Raw genomic sequence first — 16,959 nt, 5'->3', positions numbered from 1 at the left:
TGACAAAAGATTTGATATAGTTGTGTGGGCAGGTGAGCTGTCGAAGGAACTGGAATAGAGGCTGTGAACACAGCAAGTTAGGGTATCATTTCATGAATGTATCCGGAAAAATAAGAAAAGTAAAGGGAAACTTCTCTTGAGGGTATAGTTTTATACGTTTCTGCCATTAGAGAGAGGGAGAAAAAAACTAAAGCAGAAAAAAAAAATGAATAGAGGATCCTATAACATGAATAGAAGATCCTGGGCAACAGATGAAGAGGGTCTAAATTTAGACCTGAAGAAAAGAGTATATTCCATTAAAATGAGAGGTGGGGGCACCTGGGTGTCTCAGTCAGTTAAGCATCTGACTTTGTCTCAGGTCATGATCTCCCAGCAGTTCATGAGTTCAAGCCCCGCATCAGGGTGTCTAATGACAGCACTGAGTGGCTTCAGGTCCTATCTCCTTCTCTCTCTGCCCCTACCCTGTTTGTGCTCTTTCTCTATCTCAAAAATAATAAATAAGTATTTGTTTCAAAATGAGAAGTATTCTTTTGGGGGGTTGGGGAGGTATGATACATTTTCAGATGTGTGAGTGTATGTACATGTATGTATTTTGTGAAGGAGTTGTTGAAGAGCAAATAGAAAGTAGATGTTGTTGCTGTGATTCAGTTTTCTAGGTGAATGAGAGGTTGAGATTATTCAAAATGTCAAGTAGTAGTGGATTTTTAAAAATGTGAGGGTTTGATATCTTCTCTAGACAAAATAAAAGGAGGTATTGAAAATTTCTTGTTAAAGGATTTCTGGACCTCTGGGATCCAAAATTATAAATTCATAATAATTGGCCTCTGAAAATCAGTGCTCCTTCTCTCTAGATATCAAAAATAAACTTTTGAAGGATCCAGAGTTGGATTTTATCAATTGGACAGAGATAAAAGACCACAAGGGCAAGACTTTGAGGAGTGTTGGCAAGAGGAAACATGTAAGTGGTTTGCTATTTGATCATCCACAAATAATTTTTCCTATGTGTACATTCTTTCTTCAAAAAATGTAGATGATACATTATGCTAGCAATATCACATACTTGGAAGTTTAAATATATGAAAATGGCTAAATGCACACTCATGTTTATTTTAGTATAAAAATGTTACATTTTTAATGTAGATATGCAACGTTATGATAATTATCAGATATGGTGACACATCCATCTATCAGATGTAATATTACACAAAGTTAAATTGGTAATGTTAATGACTAGAAGCTAAAGTGGGGGAATAATCATGATAATATGAATTTTAAAAGCTGAATACAAAAAATATATGTCTATTTTAAGATCAGCTAAAATTGATGTTCATGCAGAAAAATATGTTTTAAAAAGGGAAAATATATTAGGCTAGTGAGAATATGGATATCTTTTTGTCATTTTTTTAACTTTTTAAATTGTTTCAGTTTTCTTGTTTGTTTTCATATTGAACAACCATTTGTAACCACTTTTTATCGATGTTAGTAAGCCGAAAATGTTCAAAATCTAGATCTCAGGGAAAGATAGCCTATGTCTACTCCAGGAATAAATTTATAAATAATAAGCTTCATTACTCCACTTTAATTGTAGTGATTCCACTTCCCCTATGGTGATTGGTTTAATTATTTCTATATGATAAGTTTCTGACCAATGATATGAGAAAGAAAGTATGCTATTTTCCCAGCGTTCGAGATTATGTACTTTTGAAAAAGATTCTTGCTTTAAATGGAGCCACATGGAAAAGGCCACATGGTGTGTCTGTCCATTTGTCTTTATGTGATGCTTGTGACTAAGCAATCATCTTATAATATTGAGACCTACCTGAGATAAAGACTACCTGCTATAAATGATAGAAATAAAATGACAGGGGAACCTGGATTTGTGTTGAATTAACTGGTCTTGAAGCATATTACCTCTATGCTTTGTACAGTAAGATAATATAATGAAATAAGTAGCCTCATTATCTAAGCTAGTTGGCTGTGGTTTTGTCCTACAACCAGCCAAATGTAACCTAACTGAGAGTTATTTTGCTTTTATTACTTTCACAAACTGCTTATTAACCAATTTTTTTCAACTGTTTTGATAAAGGATGCTTGGGGGATGAGAATATAGTATCAGTACTACAAAGCCTATGTAAGAATCCCCTTTTCTCATCGTTAAAACTGTCTTAACACTAAAATAATGCCTGTTGTTTTGCTATTAGAGTCCGATTTTTAAAGTTCTTAAAAATAGTTTGTCTTTTGTTTTTTTAGTTTTCATTTTTTAAGTAATCTCACCGCCCAAGTTGGGACTAAAACTCACACAGAGATCAAGAGTCACATGCTTTACTGACTGAAGCAGTCAGTGCCCCTACAAGAGTCACATTTTTAGATTATGTTTTAGAAATATACCCAGGGTAAAGATAAAATATGGAAAACAATGAAGCAAAACATTCTGACCTGATAAGTAAATTAATATTAGAAACACAGGGTGATTCAAAAATAAAACAACAACAAAACACATCCTGAAATAACTGCAGACTATTGACTTTATTCGTGTTTACTTAAAGACTGGCAGTCCACTAGGGAAACATCTACTAGATCTGGCTCCTGTTACAGGAAGTCATATTTCCGGAGACTTGTGTAATGTGAAATTCCCTAATGTTAGTTAATAGGTCACATCATAACACTTATCTGTGTTTTAGATCGTGACAATCTCATTGATAAAAAACGTTGTTACTCTCTTTTACATTCAGAAGCAGTTGTCACATATGAGTTTATAAATCTGGAGAGTTTCTTCTAAGAATAATACATTAAAAGCTGTTCACTGTGTGAGCCTAACTGCTTGTCATGTATAATGTAAGAAAAAAGTAAAGATAATCCCATAGAAAGGAAATGGTGACAGTAGGGAGAAAGAGAGAATATCTTCATGTTATAACCCAAAAATAAAAACTGAAGTGGAGAGCATGATGATACAATTATATACTATTAGAGATAAAAGAAACCATAGGGATAGGTATTTTTTAAGGAGAAAACTGAATCCCACAAACAGACCCCCCCCAAAGTCTTACATTTGCAAATTGGCAGAACTTCAATTCAAACATGGGAATTGCGAACATTCAAGGAAAAGGCAACTGGTGCAAGAAAGACCCACTGTTCTTGCAAATATCTTCCTCTTTTTTCCCCTAAAGTGGATTTCAGGTTATTTATAATCTCTAGAAGCTAACATTTCATCAAGTTCTAACTAGGGGATTTTTGTTCTCTGTTTTGGACCTATGTCCTATAAGTAAAATAAGTCAAGAAGAAACTCATCAATTAAAACAATTTAAAATCTTTAAAAATTTTTCTATGTTTATATATTTAGAGAGGAAAAATAATCTCCCTTTATTTTTTTTTTATTTTTTTTTCAACGTTTATTTATTTTTGGAACAGAGAGAGACAGAGCATGAACGGGGGAGGGGCAGAGAGAGAGGGAGACACAGAATCGGAAACAGTCTCCAGGCTCTGAGTCTTCAGCCCAGAGCCTGACGCGGGGCTCGAACTCACGGACCGCGAGATGGTGACCTGGCTGAAGTCGGATGCTTAACCGACTGCGCCACCCAGGCGCCCCATAATCTCCCTTTAAATAATACTAAAAAATACTAATTTTTATTGCTAGTTAAGAGAGAACAGAGACCTGGGAAATTGAGAAGGAAAATTGAGAAGTGATGGGCAGGGAGAGAGGAGAATAAAGAGATAATTAGAAGTTTTGAGTCGGGAAAATGTAAATATGTATAAATATTTCTAAAAATCTGTAAGTCAAGTCTGAAGAAAATATGATATAAATCTTCAAATACTAAAAATATAATGAGCAAAGAGAAATCACGTAGAAACTCATAATAGAGGAAATAATGCCAAAGATTGTTTGTTATATATTTACCCATGATTACCAAGTCTTTTAGAACAATATGCGTGGAATTATATTGTCTAGATTTTACAGTTAAATTTGTAAGACTTTTTTTTTTTTGCTGTTCAGAAGTAGATGTCATTCATTTCTTTGAGTTTATCTTTCCTTATCAGAGTAACTCTGCTTCCCATACTAAGTTTATTTAAAAGCAAAGCGTTTCACAACATACTGTATTCATGTCTTTTCTTTAGCAGGAGGAGGGAGACAAAAGTTGGTATTCTATATCAAACCAAAATGGAGGTTTCTGAGAATTCAGTTCTGCTTAACTACTGAAGCCAATAGCTTCAAATAGAAGGAAATAGAAAAGATACAAATGAATACAATAAATACAGCTGTGAGGAGAAAGAACTGAATATATTAACTGTGTTTTTTTTTCTATTATTATCAACATCCATATTTAAAAAGAGAACAATTGGGGCGCCTGGGTGGCGCAGTCGGTTAAGCGTCCGACTTCAGCCAGGTCACGATCTCGCGGTCCGTGGGTTCGAGCCCCGCATCAGGCTCTGGGCTGATGGCTCGGAGCCTGGACCCTGTTTCTGATTCTGTGTCTCCCTCTCTCTCTGCCCCTCACCCGTTCATGCTCTGTCTCTCTCTGTCCCAAAAATAAATAAACGTTGAAAAAAAAATTAAAAAAAAAAAAAGAGAACAATATTGGAAGATCTACAGTTGCTTCTATTTTTCCTACTTTTTATATTTGCTTTTCTAGGTACCCATTATAGAGCAAGATAGGAAAATGGTATTGCAGGACCATTGCTTCTCTATATAACTATCTATCTATTTATCTATCAACATATCTATCATCTGTTATCTTTTGGTTATACAAATACTGTATTAATTCTAATGAATCTATTAACTCACATTGAATGTAACATCTATGATCAGAGGGTATATGTACTTTGGAAAGACACAGAAAAATGGTTGAGACCCTCCTAATAGGGTTCAAATTAAAACTTTGATTCATAGCTAATGCAATTCAGGTTGATATTACCTTTTTTTTATTTCAAGAATCAATAACTAAAGTCTGGTCAAGTTTTCTAATTTCCCCTCAGAGTCTCCCATCATCACAGATTTTGTCTCTGCTTAGACAAATATATTAGAAACTTCTCAATTTTCTGCTTCTGCTTATCTTAGTTTATATGAGAAAAGGACAGCAAAATGTTAGCCCATGTATGGTGTGGGGGGCCCCAAGCAGACTGCCTCAGGATGGGCCACTTTGGCATAATGATTATTCTGAGCTGAAGGCAATCAACACCTTATGAGCTCAAGAGAAATTTTGGGATAACCTGGTGGTTCAGTCAGTTGAGCGTCCAACTTCAGCTCAGGTCATGATCTTGCAGTTTGTGAGTTCAAGTCCCACAGTGGGCTCTGTGCTGACAGCTTAGAGCCTGGAGCCTGCTTCAGATTCTGTGTCTCCTTCTCTCTCTGCCCATCCCCCACTTGTGCTCTGTCTCTCAAAAATAAATAAATAAATGTAAAAAAAAAATTTAAAAAAGAGAGAAATTTTTATTTTCTTTCCCAGAATAAGGGTTACTAGCAGAGATGAATTTTATGTTAAGTGACCTCAAGATTTGTATGGCAAGGCAAGCATCTAATTACCAAACATCTGTTCTTCTTATTGCTCTGTGAAGTGCATTCCTTTCCTCTGAAGTCTCAGACTCCCTAGTTCAGGATGACATATATACCTCATTTGCCTGACTGTCTTTGGAATTTCCATGTCTATATGGATTCCCCATACATACGATATTAAATTTTATTTTCTCCATTAATCTGTCTCACATCAATTTGATTCTTAGTCCAGCTAGAAGGATCTTTGAAGAGGAGGAAGCAGGTAACTTTCTTTCTGACTGGAAAAGTATTATGGTTCCAAATATTAGCTAAAAGTTTTGTTTAATCTCTATTTATTTATGTTGAGAGAAAGAGTGCTCACAATCAGGGGAAGGGCAGAGAGAGAGGAAGACAGAGAACCTGATGAAGCAGGATCTGTACTGTCAACACCCAGCCCAATGCAGGGCTCCATCTCATGGACCAAACCGTGAGATCATGACCTGAACCAAAATCAAGAGTAGGATGCTTAACAGACTGAGCCACCCAGGAGCCCCTATGAGCTAAAGATTTTATCCTGAAGTACAGTAAACATGGTGAACCAATAATGATCAGTTTTCTCACTCAGTGAGAGTAATTGCTGGTGAAATAAGTCCTCATATGGAAAAATCCTGGAATTTATGCTTGTGCTCTAATGAAAACTATCTGGAGGTGTCTGAGCTTAGTTCCAGATTGAAACTGCAGCTGTTCGTGACTGTACCCATATGTTTTGATGACATCCTGAGTTCAACTTCTCTGAATCACCACTGTAAAGGAACAGGGAAACCCCAGGGAACTGAGTCATGGACTTCCAGGAACCATTAGCATGTTGATCTTCAGCTACTTCAATTTAGACTATAAAATGTCAAACCCATAAGAGAATGAGAACTGTAGGCCCAGAGAATGAAAGGCAATTGGTGCCACTTCTTTTTTTTTTTTTCTCATAGGATCCAATAAATAGTTCTCTGTTTTTCTTGGTTCCTCCTCAATGAAGGCTCATTATTTTACATTTTTATAAAAACCAGTTAGTTTGTCCAAATTGTCATTTCTTTTTCTCCCATCCAAATTCAGTCTAATACATACTCATATAATCAGGAATCCGATAACCTCTTCTTGTTAAATGCCCTACTTAATTCCTTTGATTGTAATTTTCCGAGAATAGAGAACAGAGTTTTGATTTTTTTGTAAGCTACTTTAAATATTAATAATTAAATTAATTTATACATTATTGAACTGTATGGCATTGCATACTTTTTGTATCATGCAAAGGACCTAATATATAAAAAGCATATTGAGTTAATACTCAGCTTTGAAGATATTAAAAATTGAATCTGCTTATTCAAGTATAATGATAGAACTGAAAGATATCTAAAAATGATTTAATCTCTCCCTTGGATTTTCAAAAAGATCTTTTCTCAAAGATTTCTTTTTCGTTGGATAACTTTATGGCTTATCTCACACGAAAAACTTTATAAAGAGGAGCTCCTGGCTGTCTCAGTTGATAGAGCACGAGACTCTTGATATCAGGGTTGTGAGTTCAAACTCCACATTGGGTGTAGAGATTATTTAAAAATAAAAATCTTCAAAAAAAAACTTTACAAAGATAACTTCTTTATCTAGCCTTCTCTAGGACATATTATTACTTGATACTCTTTTTGATCCTAACTCTATATTCTGTTTTCTTTAGATATTTAATCACATCTCAGGTATGTCCTTCATGGTGAGATATAAGCTACTGAGATCTGAGGGAAATTAGACTCCTTTCTAAAATACAAATACACACAGGCACAGATATTTTTTATGCACATTTCTGGGCATCTGTGGATGCCCACTCACTCTGTTTAATTGAGGCGTCCAGTACCTACTACAAGGAGAGACCGTCTCTTGTATGTCTCTGGTTTCTGAATATGGAGATGATGATATGGAATGCAGATAAGTGGTAGTGGGGAGAGTAATGTTGATATAACAATGAAATGGCAAACAATGGTATTTCAAGGACTTTTTACTTTTTAAAGGGCTTTAATTAATGCATGCAAACTTAAAATGGCTTTAAATGAACTGACCATATATAGAAAAAATTAAAAAAAAGAAATCTCTTGCCATGTGAATTGTGGCTAATTTAAGTTCTCCTGGATTAAACATCTTTCTTTAGTTGATACATTCATCAGCAATTCCTTAAGAGAAAACATACAAAGCATACACAAAAAGGTTAATCCTGGGAAGACTAAAATAGGAATAAAATTATGGGCACTAAAAAAAAGGTTTAGGTGTTTCTAAGATAAATTGCTTATCTCACAATTTTTTGAGAAAGCACATTAACATCAGGATGTGGATGCACAATAATTTCTTTGTTGTGTACCTGTTTCCTATCCTCATGGACTGAACAACTATGCTAAAAGAGATTAAAACCACAGAACTCCAATAAGATATATAGAAATCTGAATAATGTACCCACTTTCACCTGATTATAAGACCAAATTCTAATGCTAAATATAAATTTCGTCTACAGCATTTATCATTTGGGATTATGTTTGCCTCAACTGGTATAAATAATTGAGCTTTGAGGTATTTCAAGCATCTTAATTAATATACATGTAATTGGAGTCCTGGAAAGAAAGGAATGTGCCTAAGAAGGCAAATGGCATCAGATGGAAATGTGGATCTATACAAAGGAATGAAGATGCCAGAGCATGTAACTACATGGGCAAATATAAAAGATTTTTTTTAACATTTAAATCTCTTTAAAAGATCATTAGCTCATCAATTTGACAAATGTATCCTACTAATATAAGATGTTAGTAAGTTTGGAGCATATGGCTAGTCTTTTTAGCTTCATAAATTTTCTGTAAATCTAAATGTATTTAAGTAAAAAGTTTATTTTAAAAAGATGACTAATTGAAACCAGAATAAATTTATAACATGTAAGGAAACAAAGTATATGGCAACAATAGCACAAAGGCCAGGGAAGGAAAAGTAGAAGTACACTGTTTGAAGTTTCTTGTACTATTAGAGAAATGGCTTAACATCTCTTGAAAGTAGAATGGGATGAGTCAAAGATGTACACTCTCAGCCCCCAAACAACCACTAAAATAACAACGAATGATAGCAAACAAACCAACAAAGGCAATAAAATATTATCATACATAATACTGAATTCAAAAGACCCCAAGTAAGTAAAAAAGAAAAGAAAAATAGGTAGGACCAATAGAACAACAGCTAAATGAGAGACATGAATTCAAACCTATCAATGATCACATCAAATATAAATGCTCTAAGCACTCTACTTTAAAGGCAAATATCTCCCGATTGAGTAAAGCATCAAGACCAAATTATATATTGCCTAAAAGTCCATTTTATTTATGAACAAACAAGTGAAAAATGAAAAGATCTTAATATAGACTGATAAAAGAATAGAGAATGTACAAACCACTAATATCAAGAAATGAAGGTTTCACATTATTACAGAATCTAGTATAAGGAAATAGTCGTATGCGTATAAATTTGACAACTTAGATAATTGGACCAATTTCTTGAAAGACAAACTGCCAAAGTTCACTCAAGAAGAAATGAATAATCTGAATAGCTTATAATTATTTTTTATAGAATTTTGTAATTACAAACCTTTCCACAAAGAAAATTTCAGTCCCAGATGGTTTCACTGATGAATGCCACCAAACATTTAAAGAAAACATAATACAAATTTTACATTAACTACTCCAGAAAATTTAACAGAAGGTAAGGAGTACTTGCCAATTCAATCTGTAAGGCCTGAATTACCCTGATACCAAAACCAAAAACGACAATATGAATAAAAAACATTAGCCTCCAGGACAGCAATATCAGGTAAAAATAGGTTCCAGTTTGCATCAGGAAACAAAACAGGAAGATCCTGTTTTCAGTTTTTAAAATTTAGGTATCCAATATTATAATATTTGTACTTTTATTCTATTGAGAAAATATAAAAGGAATATTATCTTGAATCTAGAATTCTTCACACTGAATTCTGTTTTTTTAATATGAAATTTATTGTCAAATTGGTTTCCATACACTGAATTCTTTTTAATAGTTTTCTGTTTTTATTTTTTATTGTGGTAAAGTAGATATACCATGAAATTTGCTATTTTAACCATTTTTTAACATCTAATTTTGAGAGAGAGAGAGAGAATGAACAACTGGGGAGGGACAGAGAGAGAGAGGGAGGGAGAGAATCTCAAGCAGGTTCTATGCTGTCAACACAGAGCCCAACATGCTCAAGCTCATGAACCATGAGATCATGACCTGAGGTGAAATTAAGAGTTGGCGGCTTAACTGACTGAGCCACGCAGGTGCCCCTGCTATTTTAACCATTTTTAAGTGTACAACTCAGTAGCATTAACTACATTCACAGTGTTGTACAATCATCACTGCTACCAACTGCTGAAATTTCTCATCACTCCAAACAAAAACTCTGTATGCATTAATCAGTAACTCACCATTTATCCCTTCTTCTAGATGCTGGTAAACTCTAATCTACTCCCTGGCTCTATGAATTTCTCTATTCTGGATATACACATGGAACTATATACTATATGTTCTTCTGTGTCTGGTTTATTTCACTTTAGCATGCTTTCAAGGTCCATTCTTGTAGTATGAATCAGAAATTCATTCATTTTACATTCATGCATATTTGAAAATAGTTGGCACAAAAAAGAGCAAGAGTAGGCATATGATATTTTAATATAATCATTTTGATTCATTTTGTAAGATAATTTGAAGTTTCCTAAATGGATTTTAAAAATATCAAAAGTTTGCAACAAACACTATTATTCTGAAGGCTCATCCCATTACTAAAGTTTACTCCATTTTTAAGTCTTGTAAAGAACGAGGTGATGCTTAGAGATGGATATTATGGGATTTGAGGCGAGGATAGACATTGATATGAATCATGAAGAGGAGAGATAAACTGAGGTTGGCAGCAGAGTGGTGGCAGCACTGAGGGTGTGGTACAGTTGAAGGATGCCAGTGGTAAATTATGCTTGGTAATAAAAACACTACATTTTATTAGTGCCATATTGATTGATACTTTCACATTTCTGATGTTGAAATAGTCTAATCAACAACATATAATATTTATTCAGTCTCCAGAGAATGCTACTATGCTATCATTACATTTTGATTAGGGAATTCCTTGCAGTAAGTCCATGTCACGTCAGGGAACTGTGGTCCACCAGACAGAACAATTGGAATAGAAAGACTGCATCACTGGCACTTCTACTACGGATCACGGTGTCCTTTTACTCTTTTGTTTTTAAAATAAATTTAAAATGTGTTTGTTCCAACTAAGAGAGAACATAGGATCCCAAAGGAAGTCCTGAAGAGAGATGAACATAGCAAATTTGACATGGATCCAGTGCTTTTTGTTATTGGTTCTGGAAAGAAGAAATGTGGCAATGACTAGGTCATCCTTAGCCTTTTGGTAGTTGAATCCTAAGCTTTGGTTCTACATGACACCCGCCACTTGGAGAAAAAGTGAAGACAAGGAAAAAAGAGTAGTGGGAAGACTGGGCTCCTGGCGATGATACATCACACCAAGAAACCAGTCATGGAGGATTTCAGAGACCTACTAGAGAAAGAACTTTCTGGAATAACTTGCAACATTTCTTCATTTTGATGAAATTTAATATTCAGAAACAAGGACTTTAATAGTCACTCAATTTCTTGAATTCAGATATATCCAAGGCACAAACAAAAAATAATAGCTTTAGTGTATTTCTATAAAAGGTATAATACATTTAAGAATATTTTTTGTTTTTAGGGGCTCTTGGATGGCTCAGTGGGTTAACTGTCCGACTCTTGATTTGCGCTCAGGTCCCAATCCCATGGTTTGTGACTTTGAGCCCCGTATCGGGCTCTGTGCTGACAGTGAGGAGACTGCTTGGAGTTCTCTCTCTCTCTCTTTCTCTCTCTCTCTCTCTCTCTCTCTCTCTCTCTCTCTCTCTCCCCCTCTCTCTCTGACGCTCTCCCACTCTCTCCCTTTCTCTCAAAGTAAGTAAATAGACTTTAACAACAATAACAACAGAACATTTTTGTTTTTAAAAAGACAAATCTGTAAATTAATTTCCCAAGTTAAATGTTTTAGATGGAAAACAAAAATAGGGGGGTGCTAGAGTCAGGCTTTACTGAAATAGGTGAATTATAGTACAGTTCTTAAATCATGTCTACATAGCAAAAATAAATTGCTGATATAATTAACTTATTTTAACCAATATTATCATTCAACTTATTTATGTATACTAATAAATAAGGTATTTTTTAAAAATCCTATTCTAAGTACTTCCCTTCCCTTTTCATATTGTTTCTCCTGCCCTTTATTCTTTTATTTTGCAAAGATTTTTACTTTGCACTTTTTTTCCTGCTAATTAGGTAGTGATCTGAGTTGAAATGTGTCTTAAAAGTTTGTGACACTGAATTTAAACCAACCATTTCTAAAGAATATATAGCATTTACTATTTGGTCAGTTGCTAGGTATTCTGAGAATAAGTAAAGCCTTTTGAACTTGGCCTTTTCTTCCAGTAGTTACTCATCTTGTCCAATTATCTTTTGAATTTGAATAATATAGATAAAATAATGGTCAGGAAATTAATTCTCAAGAGAAGAGTAAATTAATATTATAAAAAGTATAGTTTAATAACACAATTTCCCACTTCATAGATTATTTTATTTTTAAATTTAGCAAAAATGTTTATAATAGAAGATTCTAGTCAGAATAGTTATATGACCAACAAGCAAGTGAAGCCTAGAGTTACAATCAGACCAGCAAGCACCAACTGATGGCATAATCCATTTGAACAGGAGCCACATTTTGATCTAGTCTATTGAATGTAAAACAAATACTTAAAGGTATCAGACCATACCTTTAAAAAAACAAAAACAAAACAAAACTTGTGCCATTCAGCAAACCTAATGGAAAGAGGAACCAAACAGTAATATGTATGTCATTAAAGTTCTCCAACAACATTCTTTAATTTTTTAATTAAAAAAAATTTTTTAATGTTTTTATTTAATTTTGGAGAGAGAGAGAGAGAGAGAGAGAGAGAGAGAGCGAGCGAGCACGAGCGGGGGAGGGGCAGAGAGAGAGGGAGACACAGAATCCGAAGCAGGCTCCAGGCTCTGAGCTGTCAGCACAGAGCCCAACGCAGAGCTAGAACCTGTGAACTGCAAGATCATGACTTGAGCCAAAGTCTGGATGCTTAACCGATTAAGCCACCCAGGTGCCCTTCTCCAAGTATTTTAAAGTTTTGCTTTTACATCTATAATGTTAAATTACCTGTATTTACATTAATATTTAACCCCTTTGATCCCTATGAATATCTTATATAATTTTATTAACCCATAGGCTCTGAATTAAATTGCATACTCCAATACATTTTCAAAGACAGTATTCATTCTTTAGTTTAAAGATTAGAGGAGATACTGATAAAATGTCTTGAAATAATCATGCACTAGAATGATGAATTAAAAACAATCTAAAACTGTTTTAGGAAAGGATTTTCTTAGGTTTAAAAACTTTGCAGTATCTCAAAATTGACATGTTTCCCTTCTGATGTAAATACTATGCCTTTATACATAAAATATGACTCTCTGGGCTGTAGATTTCCTGCTTGGGTTCTGCCCTCTGTGTTTATCACACAATTTACAAAGTCATTTTGTGACTAATTTCCAGAGCACTGAGTCACACTGTGGCTGTTGCTTATCTTTTCTTTTTTTCCTACATGGCACTGTTTGGCCTTCATGTTTTGGTATTACTTACACAAATGAGCTTTTTCCATAGTTAAATAACTTTGTCTCATTATAGTTCGGTGGTTGTGTACTTTTATATTATGTGCTTTTATTGGCTACCAGAAGCAAATTTTAATGTTTCATAACCAACATGAACATGATAGTACATCATGTAGGGTTGTGATCTATTGCTTTAATTAACATCATTGTTCTACAAATAGTGAAATGATATATATTCTTATTTAAGTATCTTAGAATGTGAGTTTTATTCTTCGAAGGCTTGTAAAGTATTTCCTTAGAGAGATTAGTTAATACAGGCATAAAATATTTAATTTAGTTTACAAGAATTCTAATGTTTATGCTTCATTTTAACTACCAACAATTAAAGGTAATGGAAGAAGGTTCTTTAAACATAAGGCTGCCAGGGAGTCTCTCAATCATATTTCTTTATATGTTAATATATACTATTTAAAAGTAAACCAAATCTTCAGAAAATTCCAATTAAACACACAATGAGTAACAAATTGCTATCACAAGCTAAGAATTACAAAAAAGACTACATATCACCAACTTCTTACAAAAATGTTCAAGGTCTTCAAACATAAATATATACTGCATATATATTTGCATTAGAACTAAATGCAAAGTGCTGAGAACTTAATTTTGCACTGAAATATGAGTTTACTTTGTTTACAGAGAAGAGTCAATTTTCTTTATAGGGTTACAGACAATGGTCCTCCCCTACCAGCCTTTACCTCTCAGTACCCTGTTTTTCTCCCAAGAAAAAATAAATAAAGGTTATTTCTCATGGGCTAGAAAGTATATTGCCAAGTACTCACGAGTCAAATCTCTGAAGAAAGTTCTTGGAAAGATTTTTTTCAAAGCGGAGTTGAGGTTATTTTGTTTTCCCTTCCAGGCACTGAAGAGAAGATTTATCTTTTCTACTTCTTTTAAACAGATCAAGAAACTGGGGAGTGGAGAATAGTGAAAGAAATGTAATCTGATCCTACTAGCAGTGAAGGGCGAGGTAAGAATTTGATGATTATGTAGCCCAAAGTCGCTCCTGTCTATTGGAGCAAAGAGGGAGCCCCAGAGCTGGTTTCAGAGATCACAGGCAGTTGGGAATAGCCAGGCTTCCTGTTTAGGTCACTCCAATAGTATTTAGGCTAATTTCGCCAAACACTTTGAAAGGCTTTTCTATTATGGACAAAATGAAGGGAACAGAATTCAGAATTACTGTTCTTGAAGAACTATATCTTTCACTTTCCAGGATTCTTTTTATAATCAGTTAAAAAAAGAAAAAAAACACTTCTCCCCTCAGAGCTATATATTTTTACAATATATATTTACTATTACATTGTTACTTAATAAAATGACCTCTTTTTCCAGTTTGTTTTTTCTTCAAATTATTTTATACACATTATCGGTATACTTAAGAAAACAATCCGAGGGCTTCTGAAGTTTCCTAGGATTAGAGAATTATCTATTGCAGAATGATGGGCTGTGAACCCTGAACCTCAGCTCTTTGCTAGTTTTGCAGCTTTGGTCAATTATTTAAACTCTCTGAGCATCCATTTCTTTTTCCCTAACATAATAATAAAGGTTTTTAAGTTTGATATATGTAGTAAATGGATTAATACATATATGTATACGTATAAACATATATAAAGCACTTAAGACACGCACCTTCAATAAATGTAAATTTTTGTGTTTATTACTATTGTTTATATTATGATGATAATGATATTATTTCACATAATTTGTAAATTCTTAAATATGTCCAATTGTTCTGCTGTAAGTTGCTGTCATGAGGTTAACCTTTAGTGTTTTCTTTTTTTTTTTCAATATATGAAGTTTATTGTCAAATTGGTTTCCATACAACACCCAGTGCTCATCCCAAAAGGTGTCCTCCTCAATACCCATCACCCACCCTCCCTTCCCTCCCACCCCCCATCAACCGTCAGTTTGTTCTCAGTTTTTAAGAGTCTCTTATGCTTTGGCTCTCTTCCACTAACCTTTAGTGTTTTCATAATGGAATTATGATCATATCAGACTAAGATCACTAAAGATTTCCTACGATTTCAGAATCTACTATTCCATTAAGGTTTCAGTCATTTGATCAAAAAATCCATCAGTTTCCTGTTTTTCCCTTTTTAGATTGTCTTTGTGCCTTTGGCTTTTCTTTTTTTGTTTGTTTCATTCCTTTAATCTTTGTGTGAGGGGTAACTTTTCTTCTTCTGTATTTTTAATATTTATTGAATAATTATTAGGGATCTAGCACATAAATAAGCTCATTTAATTCTCACAACTAGCTTATGAAGAAGGTGCCCAGGACAGACCACCCCAAGATGGCTCAATTTGGCATGAAGATTATTTTTTATTTAAAAGCACTCAAAACTCAGCAGATTCAGAAAAGACTGTTTACCTTCCCCACGACAGCCTAAAAGGATTTAGACAGAGGATCTGCTTCGGAAATAGAACTATCACTAGAGATAACTACATTATGATATGAACTAGGCATGGTAGAAAAGAACCTAGCAAGACCTGTTTGATCAAAGTCTCTAGGTCCTATTGTTTTTGATAGCCCTGCAAATGTTTGTTTACCGAATATTTACTCTTTTTTATCTTCCAGTGAATTGCATGCTTTCCGTTTGAAGTATCAGACCCCTAACCGCTCCTTAGTTCAGAGTGACACATATACCTCATTTTGCCTGTCTTTGGAATTTCCATGTCTGTGTGGATTTCCCATATGTACAAAATTAAATTTTATTTTCTCCTGTTTATCTCATGTCAATTTAATTCTTATTCCAGCTAGAAGGACCTTGAAGGACAAATAAAATTATTTCCTCTAGACAATGGTGTAGGAGAGAAATAATAATTTTCCCTCTACCCTTCTAGGTTCTTGGGTGAGACCACCCTATAATAAAAGATTTACAGGGAAAAACAAACAGAAGTTTAGTAACATGTATACCTTCTGTATACATAGGATATACCCAGGAAAACAGAATGACTCCTTGAAGTGGCCCAAGCTACCATCTTAAACATCTCTAAAGACAAAAGATGATGTTGGGGGTGAGTGAGCCAGTTATGGGAGACTATCAGGAAAAGCACAGCAAACAAGGATTAGGTTGCTATGCAAATTTAAGTCTTTGCCTTCTCCACTGATAAATTTCTAAAGATTTAGTTATTCTCTTCTTCCTGACACACAGAGGGAGATGCCTGTATTGATGGGGATTTCTTGTATAAACGTAAATGTCCCTTAATAAAAGACAACTTCTCCTTTTTCTTTTTTTTTTAACTTTTTAAAATGTTTATTTATTTTTGAGAGAGAGAGAGACAGAGCATGAGCGAGGGAAGGGCAGAAAGAAGAGGAAACAGAACTTGAAGCAGGCTCCAGGCTCTGAGCTGTCTGCACAGAGCCCAACAGGGCTCGAACCCACAAACCCCAAGATTATGACCTGAGCCGAAGTCAGACGCTTAACCAACTAAGCCACCCAGGGGCCCCGATAACTTCTCCATTTTCAAAGCTTTTCCTGTGTCTGTTGTTTTTTTAAAAATAATCACCCTAAGTAAGAGATACAGACTTTCAGTTATGGAATGAATGTCATGAGGATAAAAGGTACAACATGGGGAATACGGTCAATACTATTGTAATAGTGTTGTAATAGATGGTAGGTAGCTACACTTGTGATGAGCAT

General features: G+C 34.4%; 1 protein-coding gene across 4 annotated transcripts in view; it reads right to left on the bottom strand.

The window, feature by feature from the left end:
• TFPI (tissue factor pathway inhibitor) overlaps positions 1 to 16,959 on the bottom strand; it is a 104,210-nt gene that overhangs the window by 53,915 nt on the left and 33,336 nt on the right. Inside the window, exon 4 of one of the 4 annotated variants that reach the window (XM_047873312.1) lies at positions 14,101 to 14,228. The exons of 1 other annotated variant lie outside the window; for it this stretch is intronic. The gene's annotated coding sequence lies outside the window, so the exon portion shown is untranslated. Of the gene's footprint in view, positions 1 to 14,100; positions 14,392 to 16,959 lie in introns of those variants that run through there. 2 more of the 4 variants (XM_047873311.1, XM_047873314.1) reach the window with 2 other exon arrangements.

This window comes from Prionailurus viverrinus, chromosome C1 (assembly GCF_022837055.1).
Source record: "Prionailurus viverrinus isolate Anna chromosome C1, UM_Priviv_1.0, whole genome shotgun sequence".
Taxonomy (NCBI): Eukaryota; Metazoa; Chordata; class Mammalia; order Carnivora; family Felidae; genus Prionailurus; species Prionailurus viverrinus.
This window is presented reverse-complemented; position numbering and strand designations above follow the sequence as displayed.